This window comes from Triturus cristatus, chromosome 1_1 (genome assembly GCF_964204655.1).
Source record: "Triturus cristatus chromosome 1_1, aTriCri1.1, whole genome shotgun sequence".
NCBI lineage: Eukaryota > Metazoa > Chordata > Amphibia > Caudata > Salamandridae > Triturus > Triturus cristatus.
The window spans coordinates 1,137,993,084-1,138,006,965 of record NC_140579.1 but is presented as its reverse complement, the minus strand read 5'-3'; positions in this window follow the sequence as shown (position 1 = coordinate 1,138,006,965).

Sequence of the window (13,882 nt, the reverse complement as noted above, 5' to 3'; positions counted from 1 at the left end):
GGGTTTAGGGCAGAGCAGTGGTGTTCGGGCAGTGTAGGGGGTCTTGCTGGGGTTGGTGTTTCAGGGTTTAGGGCAGTGGTGTTCGGGCAGTGTAGGGGGTCTTGCTGGGGGTGGTGTATGAGGGTTTAGGGCAGTGCAGTTGTGTTCGGGCAGTGTAGGGGGTCATGCTGGGGGTGGTGTTTCAGGGATTAGGGCAGTGCAGTGGTGTTCGGGCATTGTAGGGGGTCGTGCTGGGGCTGCTGATCCAGGGTTTATGGCAGTGCAGTGGTATTCGGGCAGTGTAGGGAGTTGTGCTGGGGCTGGTGTTTCAGGGTTTAGGGCAGTGCAGTGGTGTACGGGCAGTGTAGTGGGTCGTGCTGGGCCTGGTGTTTCAGGATTTAGGGCAGTGCAGTGGTGTTCGGGCAGTGCAGGGGGTCGTGCTGGGGGTGGTTGTTAGACCTGGCACCTTGGCGTGAGTCTCCCTTCCACTTTTTGTCGCTGTGCCTCATGTGTTTTTATGGTGTTGGCCGCTCAGAGCACTGTGCCACTGCCTACCAGTGCCACAGTGCAAGTGCTCCCTATGTAAAATGTATATGTTGGTTGGATTCCATGATTGGCTTTTTTGGTTTACTATCAGACCCCAGTAAAGTGCACCAGGAGTGCCAGGGCATGTAAATACAAATACCGCTGGTGGGCTCTCAGCACTGGTTGTGCCACCCACAGAAGCGGCCTGTTAAAATGTATCTAGGGTCTGCCATTGCAGAACCTGCGTGCAGTCTGGTACTGACATGCTGACTGGGCAAGTGCACACACTTGCCAGTCCCTAAAACCTTCCCTTAACTTCATATTAGTCACCCCTATGGTAGGCCCCAGGGCAGGGTGCATTGTAAGCATAAGGTAGGACAAGCCCTGATGTGTGTAACATGTCCTAATAGTGAATTACAGCCATTTTCGTTTTTCACTATTGTAAGGCTACCCTGTTCTCATAGGCCAGAATGGGCTGTTAAGATTGTTACATCCTATGATCCTAACAGGCCCAGGGAACATGGTAGAAGATCGAGTTTAGTATGCCTGAACTCAGAATAATAAGGTACACCTTTTAGTAAGGTTTATTTTAATATTCCGCGTTTGCAAATGCCGCTTTTAGAAAGCTGGCCTTTGCTTGCCTAACCATTTCAGCCCGCCACTGCGTGATGTGTATCTTCTGTCTGGCTTGCGTGAGTGACAGGGCTGTGAAAACCCAGATGGGCAGGGCTAGGTAGCCTGGTGGTGAATAGGAACGATTGACAGGTAGATGGGTGGGAGGAGTGCACCTGGACTCTGAACAGGACTGTGCTCTGCCACCACAATGCCGGCTCCGCCCCCTGTGGGACGTCTGATGACTCTGCCCTGCACCCTGAATGAAGAAGCCTGCATCGCGTAAACAAAGTGCTCCAGAACTGGACTGAACTAGGCAAGGGCCCCCCTGGCCTGGGAGAACAAAAGAAATGTGGTATAAATGAAGGAGCCCTGCTCCTAAGAAATCAGATCCTGCTGCAAGACGAACCTCTGCCTGAGGAGAAGGAACCGGGAAAGCTGTAGGAGGAGTACTGTCCCTGACCTGGGGGATTGGCCTGCAGTGGTTGCCTTGCTGCTGAAGGAGAGGAGAAAGATTGCTGATAAACTTTGCTTCAACTTGTGCTGTTTAAGGACTCCAAGGGCTTGTGCTGAGCTTGCCCCCTGAACGAAGTCCCAGGACCAGTGGACTTCACCTCCTTTGAGAACCGCCGTTCTCCCCGTGAAGCTGATGCCGAGAGAAGTGTGCGCCTCCCAACCCGGCGCGTACTTTCGCAAGCCTGTGCCCCCTGCCCGGCCCAAGCACCATGACTGAGGCCCCCGAGCCGTAGCTCACAACGCAAAGGAAGGACTTCGTGACACCTGATTTGCCTCTCTGCATCGTGCCACTTTGCGTGCCCCCCTACTCTTGCTGAGGGCAGTCTGTGGCTCATAGAGTGGTTGGTTCGTGGCTCCCCACCGGAGCGTGTTACCGGCTTTGCATCACGCCGAGAACAAAGGCGCCGTCCTCAAAGGTACGGCTCGAACGCCGCAACTAAGAGCCAGCACACCGTATTTCTGCACTGTCCCCCTGAGCACCGCGACTGAGGTCCCCTCCGAGCTGGAGCTCGCACCGCGATTGAAAGGACATCGCGCCGTACACGCGCGATGAGGATTTACTGCGCCGTCCCTGACGAACTTCTACAAAGACCAAGGTACTGTGCCCCCTTCACACCGTAAGGTGCACGCGTCACCCGGAGTGTCTGCCGACGCTTATGAGCCCCGCTCGCAGCCTCTCATCACCACACGAACCGGCCGACGAGCCCGAAGCGCTCAGACCTCCTGAACTAAGCTTTAACCAAGAACGCTTTCTCTAAATAGTATTGTGGGCCCGTGTTACACGTTATTGGGACTTGTGATATGTCTGAATACATAAAGAAGTATATTTTTGATAACCCAGTGTGGAGTCCATTTGTGGGGGGTGTCATTGAATTGTTGTATGTAGTCACAAATGCTTAACCATTACGCCTGAGATAACGCCTTGTCTGCTCGCGCCAAGCTACCTAGAGGGTGAGAAGGGGTTATTGATAGAGTGTAACCCCTTACCCTGACTGGAGGAAAGGTCCCCTGCTTGTTACAAGTACCTACCTGTGCCAACCAGAGAATCTGGATTCTAACAGTGGTGTTTCAGGGTTTAGGGCAGTGCAGTGGTGTACGGGCAGTGTAGGGGGTTGTGCTGGGGCTGGTGTTTCAGGGTTTAGGGCAGTGCAGTGGTGTTCGCGCAGTGTAGGGGGTCCTGCTGGGGCTGGTGTTTCAGGGTTTAGGGCAGTGCAGAGGTGTTTGGAAGTGTAGGGGGTCTTGCTGGGGGTGGTGTTTTAGGGTTTAGGGCAGTGCAGTGGTGTTCGGGAAGTGTAGGGGTCGTGCTGGGTATGGTGTTCCAGGGTTTAGGGCAGTGCAGTGGTGTTCGGGCAGTGTAGAGGTTGTGCTGGGGGTGGTGTTTCAGTGTTTAGGGCAGTGCAGTGGTGTTCGGGCAGTGTAGGGGGTCGTGCTGGGCGTGGTGTTTCAGGGTTTAGGGCAGTGCAGTGGTGTTCAGGCAGTGTAGGGGGTCTTGCTGGCGGTGGTGTTTCAGGGTTTAGGGCAGTGCAGTGGTGTTCGAGCAGTGTAGGTCGTAGTGCGGGTGTGGTGTTTCAGGGTTTAAGGCAGTGAAGTGGTGTTCAGGCAGTGTAGGGGGTCGTGCGAGGGTGGAATTTCAGGGTTTAAGGCACTGCAGTGGTGTTCGGGCAATGTAGAGGGTCGTGCTGGGGCTGGTGTTTCATGGTTTAGGGCAGTGCAGTGGTGTTAGGGCAGTATAGGGTCATGCTGGGGCTGGTGTTTCAGGGTTTACGGCAGTGCAGTGGTGTTCAGGCAGTGTAGGGAGCCCTGCTGGGGCTGGTGTTTCAGGGTTTAGGGCAGTGCAGTGGTGTTCGGGCAGTGTAGGGGGTCGTGCTGGGGCTGGTGTTTCATTGTTTAGGGCAGTGCTGTGGTGTTCGGGCAGTATAGGGGTCATGCTGGGACTGGTGTTTCAGGGTTTATGGCAGTGCAGTGGTGTTCGGGCAGTTTAGGGAGCCGTGCTGGGGCAGGTGTTTCAGGGCTAAGGGCAGTGCAGTCGTGTCGGGGCATTGTAGGGGGTCGAGTTGGGGCTGGTGTTTCAGGGTTTAGGGCAGTGCAGTGGTGTTCGGGCAGTGTAGGGGGTCATGCTGGGGCTAGTGTTTCAGGGTTTAGGGCAGTGCAGTGGTGTTCGGGCAGTATAGGGGGTCGTGCTGGGGCTGGTGTTTCAGGGTTTAGGGCAGTGCAGTCGTGTTCGGGCAGTGTAGGGGTCGTACTGGGTCTGGTGTTTCATGGTTTAGATCAGTGCAGTGGTGTTCGGGCAGTGTAGGGGGTCGTGATGGGGGTGGTGTTTCAGGGTTCAGGGCAGTGCAGTGGTGTTCGGGCAGTGTAGGGGGTCTTGCTGAAGGGTGGTGTTTCAGGGTTTAGGGCAGTGCAGTGGTGTTCAGGCAGTGTAGGGGGTCTTCCTGGGGATGGTGTTAAAGGATTTAGGGCAGTGCAGTGGTGTTTGGGCAGTGTAGGGGGTCATGCGGTGGTGGTGTTTCAGAGTTTAAGGCAGTGCAGTGGTGTTCAGGCAGTGTAGGGGGTAGTGTGGGGATGGTGTTTCAATGTTTATGGCAGTGGTGTTCGGGCAGGGTAGGGGGTCTTGCTGGGGTTGGTGTATGAGGTTTTAGGGCAGTGCAGTGGTGTTCGGGCAGTGTAGGGGGTCTTGCTGGGAGTAGTGTTTCAGGGATTAGGGCAGTGCAGTTGTGTTCTGGCATTGTAGGGGGTCGTTCGGGGGTGGTGTTTCAGGGTGTAAGGCAGTTCAGTGGTGTTCAGGCAGTGTAGGGGGTCATGCAGGGGTGGGGTTTCAGGGTTTAAGGCAGTGGTGTACGGACAGTGTAGGGGGTCTTGCTGGGGTTGGTGTATGATGGTTTAGGGCAGTGCAATGGTGTTCAGGCAGTGTAGGGGGTCTTGCTGGGGGTGGTGTTTCAGGGATTAGGGGAGTGCAGTGGTGTTTGGGCTTTGTAGGGGGTCGTGCTGGGTCTGGTGTTTCAGGGTTTTGGGCAGTGCAGTGTTGTTCGGGCAGTGTAGGGGGTCGTGGTGGCTCTGGTGTTTCAGGGTTTAGGGAAGTGCAGTGGTGTTCAGGCAGTGTAGGGTTCGTGCTGGGCCTGGTGTTTCAGGGTTAGGGCAGTGCAGTGGTGTTCGGGCAGTGTTGGGGGTCGTGCTGGGTCAGGTGTTTCAGGGTTTAGGGCAGTGTAGTGGTGTTCAGGCATTGTAGGGGGTCGTGATGGGGCTGGAGAATCATGGTTTAGGGCAGTGCAGTGGAGTTCGGGCAGTATAGGGTTCATGCTGGGGCTCGTATTTCAGGGTTTATGGCAGTGCAGTGGTGTTCGGGCATGTAGGGAGCCGTGCTGGGGCTGGTGTTTCAGGGCTTAGGGCAGCGCAGTCGTGCTGGGGCATTGTAGGGGGTCGAGCTGGGGCTGGTGTTTCAGGGTTTAGGGTAGTGCAGTGTTGTTCGGGCAATGTAGGGGGTCGCGCTGGGGCTGGTGTTTCAGGTTTAGGGCAGTGCAGTGGTGTTTGGGCAGTGTAGGGGGTCCTGCTGGGGCTGGTGTTTCAGGGTTTAGGGCAGTGCAGTGGTGTTCAGGCAGTGTAGGAGGTCCTGCTGGGGCTGGTGTTTCAGGGTTTAGGGCAGTGCAGTGGTGTTCGGAAGTGTAGGGGGTCTTGCTGGGGGTGGTGTTTCAGGGTTTTGGGCAGTGCAGTGGTGTTCGGGCAGTGTAGGGGGTCATGCTGGGTGTGGTGTTTCAGGGTTTAGGGCAGTGCAGTGGTGTTCGGGCAGTGTAGGGGGTTGTGCTGGGGCTGGTGTTTCAGAGTTTAGGGAAGAGCAGTGGTGTTCGGGCTGTGCAGGGGGTCATGCTGGGGCTGGTTTTTCAGGGTTTAGGGCAGTGCAGTGGTGTTCGAGAAGTGTAGGGGGTCTTGCTGGGTGTTAGAAATGGCGATTTCTGGTTGGCTGAGGCTTGCGCCAAAGCCAGGCAGAAACCACCACTCTAGTCAGGGCTGGGGAGTTACACGCCAAAGATAACCCCTGCTCACCCCCTTGGTAGCTTGGCACGAGCAGACCGGCTTATCCCTGAGGCGATGTGTAAAGCGTTTGCGCGCGCACCCAGCAACAACACCCAAGGCCCACCACAAAGGAAACTCCACACAAGGTATTCTATAAAAATAGCCTTTGTATTATACACAACACATTAGATAAAAACACACACTCTACAATGTGCCACCAGGCACGGGCAGAATTTACAAGGGATTATATATACAGGGGACAGGGCCACATGGACCACTGCCAGGAATTAGCACTTAGAACATAGGAATAATACTGTAGTACAAAATAACATATGTAGCACACAACCAGTAACTACTGGTAACCAGAAAGTACCACCTACGCAACCCTAACCACCTGAGGACAGTATTGCGCAGGGAATCAGGACCTCACTAGCACCACCTGTACTAGGGAGAAAACAACCACCTAAGTATCACTATACCTGTAGGGGTCTAAGCACATAAACACATGATGCATAACATTCAGAGGTGTAAAGCAAAGCACATGACGCAAAAACACATTCAGAGGTGCAGAACAGGTACAATGGCGCCAAAACTCACATTCGCCACCACCTGTGGCAGTCCCTAGGCCAACTGGCCTTGTAGGGGCAAGGACGCCCTGTGTCCCAATGTCAGGGGGGGGGCCTAAACGTGGCAGCTGCCCACTAAGTGCTGGGCAGCTGGAGGGGCTGAGGCCTGGGCACCTCTGGGCCCTTAGAACAAATATGGCCTCCGTTGGAGCCTCGCTGGGCTCTGAGAACACACTCGTGGCCCCCCTGAGCCTCGCAGGCTCTAGACAAGAAATGCCCCCGGAGCCTCGCAGGCTCTGAACAATAAGGCGCCCTGAGCCTCGCAGGCTCTGAACCAAGCAATGTGCCCGTGTACGTGGGAGCGGCCCGCTGCCTTCCGGGGCCGCTCCGCTGGTCAGGAAATGCCCCCGTATGGATGGAGCCTCGGGGCTCTAAACAAGTACTCGACCACTCGTGGGAGCCTCACGGGGCTCGACAAAACACTGCCACCACGGTGGAGCCACACGGGGCTCTAGACACACTGTGGGCCCGTTGGAGCGCACCAGCGCTCAAGGAAAATAATGCGGGCCCCGTTAGAGCTCAGGCGCTCTATCCCCATGCGGCCCCCACTCACCGGGACTCTCCAGTGCGGTGAGGATCCTCCTCGGGGCCTTCCTCCTTCTCCGGCACCACTCTCCTGGGCACCGGGGACTTGGTCCGACGTTCGGCCCAGCGCGGGGTAGGCTCCCGCCTGGGTCTCGAGGGGCATAGACCAGCGCTGCTTCGCTTCCAGGCAGGGTGCCCCGGGGCGCAGGGTAGGCTCCTGCCTGCTCCGGGGCTCAGAGCAGCCGCGATGCTTCGGTAGGAGGCGGGGTAGGCTCCCGCCCTCCTATTTCAAGTTCCGGTTGTCCCGGAGGCCCGCCCTCGGCCTGCCTGACTTCCGGTAAGCCCGGGCCGCGGCGGTGATTCCAACTTTTGGCAGCAAGAGGGGTAGGCTCCCTCGTGATAATAAAACACTATCCCGCGGGGTGGGCACCCGCTTATAGTTACAGCAATGTCCCTGGCAGGGTGGGCTCCTGCCAGGAGACTCCGGACTCGGCAAAAACGGGGCAAACGCCGGGTGGGCACCGGCTAGCAGAAATAAAGCGCTCCTAGCGCTACGGCCAAAACTGAAAGCACTTTCAGTGCTGAGGACAAGTCCAGCGCTCCCAGGCGCTTAGAGAGGGAAAATAAAGCGCTCCCAGCGCCTAAAGGAGGATTCCAACCAAATCCAGCAAAGTTCTCCCCTGCATGCAGCAGGGCAGGGGTGGGGGGCAAGGCTGGACCCAGAGCCAGCTCACTGGGCCTCCAGGCAGGGAGGTAGTCCAAGTGGCGGTCCTCTGGTCCAGCAGCAGCAGCAGCAGCCCCCCTCAGGTAAGATCCTGGCAGAGACAAGTTTCTGTGGGGACACAGCCCCATTTTTATACAGGCAAACCCTTTGTTCTGGGTTCAGGGTGAGGGGGAAAACCAGTCGCAGCTGGTTGGGGAGCACCCTTGATGTGCTCAGCCCCTCACTCTATTCACTGGCAGGGCTAGGGTCGTCAGTCGCACCACAGGGGGCGGGGCCAGCATTGTGTTTGGAAAACCCTGTCCTATTCAGGACCCAGGTGGACTCCTCCCACCCATCTAGCTGCTGATCTCCCCATTCACCACTGGGTGACTCATCCTGACACTGGGGAATCCCTAGCCCGTCACATGACACGACCAGCCAATCACGCGACAGACACACTGCACACAGAAGTGCCCACTTCTAGAAGTGGCACTTCCACACTAGGTACATGCACGCCGCACACATCATCGCGCAGCATTCACTCCCACGAGTCCGCACATACCAAACTCGGGCCTGCACACCCCACGCATCGGGAACTACTAGGGACACATACATTCCCCATGCATTCCTATGGGAGGGCAGGCCTATCTCACCACATGCACTCAGAGCACGCACGCACTTTACCCTGGGACACAGGGAAAGTGCGCAGAGACCAAACAATCACCATACCAAGTCACCAATAAAAAGCCAAAAAGTCCAGGGGTGAACCTGCCAGAAGGGCCAAGTCCAACACTGGGGGTGGTGTTTCAGGGTTTTGGGCAGTGCAGTGGTGTTCGGGCAGTGTAGGGGGCTTGCTGGGGGTAGTGTTTCAGGGTTTAGGGCAGTGGTGTACGGGCAGTGTAGGGAGCCGTGCTGGGGCTGGTGTTTCAGGGATTAGGATAGTGCAGTCGTGTTGGGGCATTGTAGGGGGTCGAGCTGGGGCTGGTGTTTCAGGGTTTAGGGTAGTGCAGTGGTGTTCGGGCAGTGTAGGGGGTCGTGCTGGGGCGGGTGTTTCAGGGTTTAGGGCAGTGCAGTGGTGTTTGGGCAGTGTAGGGGGTCCTGCTGGGGCTGGTGTTTCAGGGTTTAGGGCAGTGCAGTGGTGTTCGGGGCAGTGTAGGGGGTCCTGCTGGGGCTGGTGTTTCAGGGTTTAGGGCAGTGCAGTGGTGTTCGGAAGTGTAGGGGGTCTTGCTGGGGGTGGTGTTTCAGGGTTTTGGGCAGTGCAGTGGTGTTCGGGCAGTGTAGGGGGTCGTGCTGGGTGTGGTGTTTCAGGGTTAAGGGCAGTGCAGTGGTGTTCGGGCAGTGTAGGGGGTTGTGCTGGGGCTGGTGTTTCAGAGTTTAGGGAAGTGCAGTGGTGTTCTGGCTCTGTAGGGGGTCTTGCTGGGGCTGGTGTTTCACGGTTTTTGGCAGAGCAGTGGTGTTCGGGCACTGTAGGGTGTCTTGCTGGGGCTGGTGTTTCAGGGTTTAGGGCAGTGCAGTAGCGTTCGGGCAGTGTAGGAGGTCCTGCTGGGGCTGGTGTTTCAGGGTTTAGGGCAGTGCAGTGGTGTTCGGGCAGTGTAGGGGGTTGTGCTGGGGCTGGTGTTTCAGAGTTTAGGGAAGAGCAGTGGTGTTCGGGCTGTGCAGGGGGTCATGCTGGGGCTGGTGTTTCAGGGTTTAGGGCAGTGCAGTGGTGTTCGAGAAGTGTAGGGGGTCTTGCTGGGGGTGGTGTTTCAGGGTTTTGGGCAGTGCAGTGGTGTTCGGGCAGTGTAGGGGGCTTGCTGGGGGTAGTGTTTCAGGGTTTAGGGCAGTGGTGTACGGGCAGTGTAGGGAGCCGTGCTGGGGCTGGTGTTTCAGGGATTAGGATAGTGCAGTCGTGTTGGGGCATTGTAGGGGGTCGAGCTGGGTCTGGTGTTTCAGGGTTTAGGGTAGTGCAGTGGTGTTCGGGCAGTGTAGGGGGTCGTGCTGGGGCTGGTGTTTCAGGGTTTAGGGCAGTGCAGTGGTGTTTGGGCAGTGTAGGGGGTCCTGCTGGGGCTGGTGTTTCAGGGTTTAGGGCAGTGCAGTGGTGTTCGGGGCAGTGTAGGGGGTCCTGCTGGGGCTGGTGTTTCAGGGTTTAGGGCAGTGCAGTGGTGTTCGGAAGTGTAGGGGGTCTTGCTGGGGGTGGTGTTTCAGGGTTTTGGGCAGTGCAGTGGTGTTCGGGCAGTGTAGGGGGTCGTGCTGGGTGTGGTGTTTCAGGGTTTAGGGCAGTGCAGTGGTGTTCGGGCAGTGTAGGGGGTTGTGCTGTGGCTGGTGTTTCAGAGTTTAGGGAAGTGCAGTGGTGTTCGGGCTGTGCAGGGGGTCATGCTGGGGCTGGTGTTTCAGGGTTTAGGGCAGTGCAGTGGTGTTCGGGCAGTGTAGGGGGTTGTGCTGGGGCTGGTGTTTCAGAGTTTAGGGAAGTGCAGTGGTGTTCTGGCTCTGTAGGGGGTCTTGCTGGGGCTGGTGTTTCACGGTTTTTGGCAGAGCAGTGGTGTTCGGGCAATGTAGGGTGTCTTGCTGGGGCTGGTGTTTCAGGGTTTCGGGCAGTGTAGTTGTGTTTGGGCACTGTAGGGGTTCTTGCTGGGGGCTGGTGTTTCAGGGCTTATGGCAGTGCAGTGGTGTTCGGGCAGTGTAGGGAGTCGTGCTGGGGCTGGTGCTTCAGGGTTTAGGGCAGTGCAGTGGTGTTCGGGAGGCGTAGGGGTTCGTGGTGGCTCTGGTGTTTCAGGGTTTAGGGCAGTGCAGTGGGGTTCAGGCAGTGTAGGGGTCATGCTGGGCCTGGTGTTTCAGGGTTAGGGCAGTGCAGTGGTGTTCGGGCAGTGTTGGGGGTCATGCTGGGTCAGGTGTTTCAGGGTTTAGGGCAGTGTAGTGGTGTTCGGGCATTGTAGGGGGTCGTGATGGGGCTGGAGTTTCATGGTTTAGGGCAGTGCAGTGGAGTTCGGGTACTATAGGGTTCATGCTGGGGCTCGTATTTCAGGGTTTATGGCAGTGCAGTGGTGTTCGGGCATGTAGGCAGCCATGCAGGGGCTGGTGTTTCAGGGCTTAGGGTAGTGCAGTCGTGTTGGGGCATTGTAGGGGGTCGAGCTGGGGCTGGTGTTTCAGGGTTTAGGGTAGTGCAGTGGTGTTCGGGCAGTGTAGGGGGTCGTGCTGGGGCTGGTGTTTCAGGGTTTAGGGCAGTGCAGTGGTGTTTGGGCAGTGTAGGGGGTCCTGCTGGGGCTGGTGTTTCAGGGTTTAGGGCAGTGCAGTGGTGTTCGAGGCAGTGTAGGGGGTCCTGCTGGGGCTTGTGTTTCAGGGTTTAGGGCAGTGCAGTGGTGTTCGGAAGTGTAGGGGGTCTTGCTGGGGGTGGTGTTTCAGGGTTTTGGGCAGTGCAGTGGTGTTCGGGCATTGTAGGGGGTCGAGCTGGGTCTGGTGTTTCAGGGTATAGGGCAGTGCAGTGGTGTTCGGGCAGTGTAGGGGGTTGTGCTGGGGCTGGTGTTTCAGAGTTTAGGGAAGTGCAGTGGTGTTCTGGCTCTGTAGGGGGTCTTGCTGGGGCTGGTGTTTCACGGTTTTTGGCAGAGCAGTGGTGTTCGGGCACTGTAGGGTGTCTTGCTGGGGCTGGTGTTTCAGGGTTTAGGGCAGTGCAGTGGTGTTCGGAAGTGTAGGGGGTCTTGCTGGGGGTGGTGTTTCAGGGTTTTGGGCAGTGCAGTGGTGTTCGGGCAGTGTAGGGGGTCGTGCTGGGTGTGGTGTTTCAGGGTTTAGGGCAGTGCAGTGGTGTTCGGGCAGTGTAGGGGGTTGTGCTGTGGCTGGTGTTTCAGAGTTTAGGGAAATGCAGTGGTGTTCGGGCTGTGCAGGGGGTCATGCTGGGGCTGGTGTTTCAGGGTATAGGGCAGTGCAGTGGTGTTCGGGCAGTGTAGGGGGTTGTGCTGGGGCTGGTGTTTCAGAGTTTAGGGAAGTGCAGTGGTGTTCTGGCTCTGTAGGGGGTCTTGCTGGGGCTGGTGTTTCACGGTTTTTGGCAGAGCAGCGGTGTTCGGGCACTGTAGGGTGTCTTGCTGGGGCTGGTGTTTCAGGGTTTTGGGCAGTGCAGTTGTGTTTGGGCACTGTAGGGGTTCTTGCTGGGGGCTGGTGTTTCAGGGCTTATAGCAGTGCAGTGGTATTCGGGCAGTGTAGGGAGTCGTGCTGGGGCTGGTGCTTCAGGGTTTAGGGCAGTGCAGTGGTGTTCGGGGGGGTAGGGGGTCGTGGTGGCTCTGGTGTTTCAGGGTTTAGGGCAGTGCAGTGGGGTTCAGGCAGTGTAGGGGTCGTGCTGGGCCTGGTGTTTCAGGGTTAGGGCAGTGCAGTGGTGTTCAGGCAGTGTTGGGGGTCGTGCTGGGTCAGGTGTTTCAGGGTTTAGGGCAGTGTAGTGGTGTTCGGGCATTGTAGGGGGTAGTGATGGGGCTGGAGTTTCATGGTTTAGGGCAGTGCAGTGGAGTTCGGGTACTATAGGGTTCATGCTGGGGCTCGTATTTCAGGGTTTGTGGCAGTGCAGTGGTGTTCGGGCATGTAGGGAGCCATGCTGGGGCTGGTGTTTCAGGGCTTAGGGCAGTGCAGTCGTGTTGGAGCATTGCAGGGTGTCGAGCTGGGGCTGGTGTTTCAGGGTTTAGGGTAGTGCAGTGTTGTTCGGGCAGTGTAGGGGGTCGTGCTGGGGCTGGTGTTTCAGAGTTTAGGGCAGTGCAGTGGTGTTTGGGCAGTGTAGGGGGTCCTGCTGGGGCTGGTGTTTCAGGGTTTAGGGCAGTGCAGTGGTGTTCGGGCAGTGTAGGAGGTCCTGCTGGCGCTGGTGTTTCAGGGTTTAGGGCAGTGCAGTGGTGTTCGGAAGTGTAGGGGGTCTTGCTGGGGGTGGTGTTTCAGGGTTTTGGGCAGTTCAGTGGTGTTTGGGCAGTGTAGGGGGTCATGCTGGGTGTGGTGTTTCAGGGTTTAGGGCAGTGCAGTGGTGTTCGGGCAGTGTAGGGGGTTGTGCTGGGGCTGGTGTTTCAGAGTTTAGGGAAGAGCAGTGGTGTTTGGGCTGTGCAGGGGGTCATGCTGGGGCTGGTGTTTCAGGGTTTAGGGCAGTGCAGTGGTGTTCGGGAAGTGTAGGGGGTCTTGCTGGGGGTGGTGTTTCAGGGTTTTGGACAGTGCAGTGGTGTTCGGGCAGTGTAGGGGGCTTGCTGGGGGTAGTGTTTCAGGGTTTAGGGCAGTGGTGTACGGGCAGTGTAGGGAGCCGTGCTGGGGCTGGTGTTTCAGGGCTTAGGATAGTGCAGTCGTGTTGGGGCATTGTAGGGGGTCGAGCTGGGGCTGGTGTTTCAGGGTTTAGGGCAGTGCAGTGGTGTTCGGGCAGTGTAGGGGTCGTACTGGGTCTGGTGTTTCATGGTTTAGGTCAGTGTAGTGGTGTTCGGGAAGTGTAGGGGGTCGTGATGGGGTGATGTTTCAGGGTTCAGGGCAGTGCAGTGGTGTTCGGGCAGTGTAGGGGGTCTTGCTGGGGGTGGTGTTTCAGGGTTTAGGGCAGTGCAGTGGTGTTCGGGGCAGTGTAGGGGGTCTTCCTGGGGGTGGTGTTAAAGGATTTAGGGCAGTGCAGTGGTGTTTGGGCAGTGTAGGGGGTCATGCGGTGGTGGTGTTTCAGTGTTTATGGCAGTGGTGTTCGGGCAGGGTAGGGGGTCTTGCTGGGGTTGGTGTATGAGGTTTTAGGGCAGTGCAGTGGTGTTCGGGCAGTGTAGGGGGTCTTGCTGGGAGTAGTGTTTCAGGAATTAGGGCAGAGCAGTGGTGTTCTGGCATTGTAGGGGGTCGTTCGGGGGTGGTGTTTCAGGGTGTAAGGCAGTTCAGTGGTGTTCAGGCAGTGTAGGGGGTCATGCAGGGGTGGGGTTTCAGGGTTTAAGGCAGTGGTGTACGGACAGTGTAGGGGGTCTTCCTGGGGTTGGTGTATGATGGTTCAGGGCAGTGCAGTGGTGTTCAGGCAGTGTAGGGGGTCTTGCTGGGGGTTGTGTTTCAGGGATTAGGGGAGTGCAGTGGTGTTTGGGCTTTGTAGGGGGTCGTGCTGGGTCTGGTGTTTCAGGGTTTAGGGCAGTGCAGTGTTGTTTGGGCAGTGTAGGGGGTCGTGGTGGCTCTGGTGTTTCAGGGTTTAGGGCAGTGCAGTGGTGTTCAGGCAGTGTAGGGTTCGTGCTGGGCCTGGTGTTTCAGGGTTAGGGCAGTGCAGTGGTATTCGGGCAGTGTTGGTGGTCGTGCTGGGTCAGGTGTTTCAGGGTTTAGGGCAGTGTAGTGGTGTTCGGGCATTGTAGGGGGTCGTGATGGGGCTGGAGTTTCATGGTTTAGGGCAGTGCAGTGGAGTTCGGGCAGTATAGGGTTCATGCTGGGGCTCGTATTTCAGGGTTTATGGCAGTGC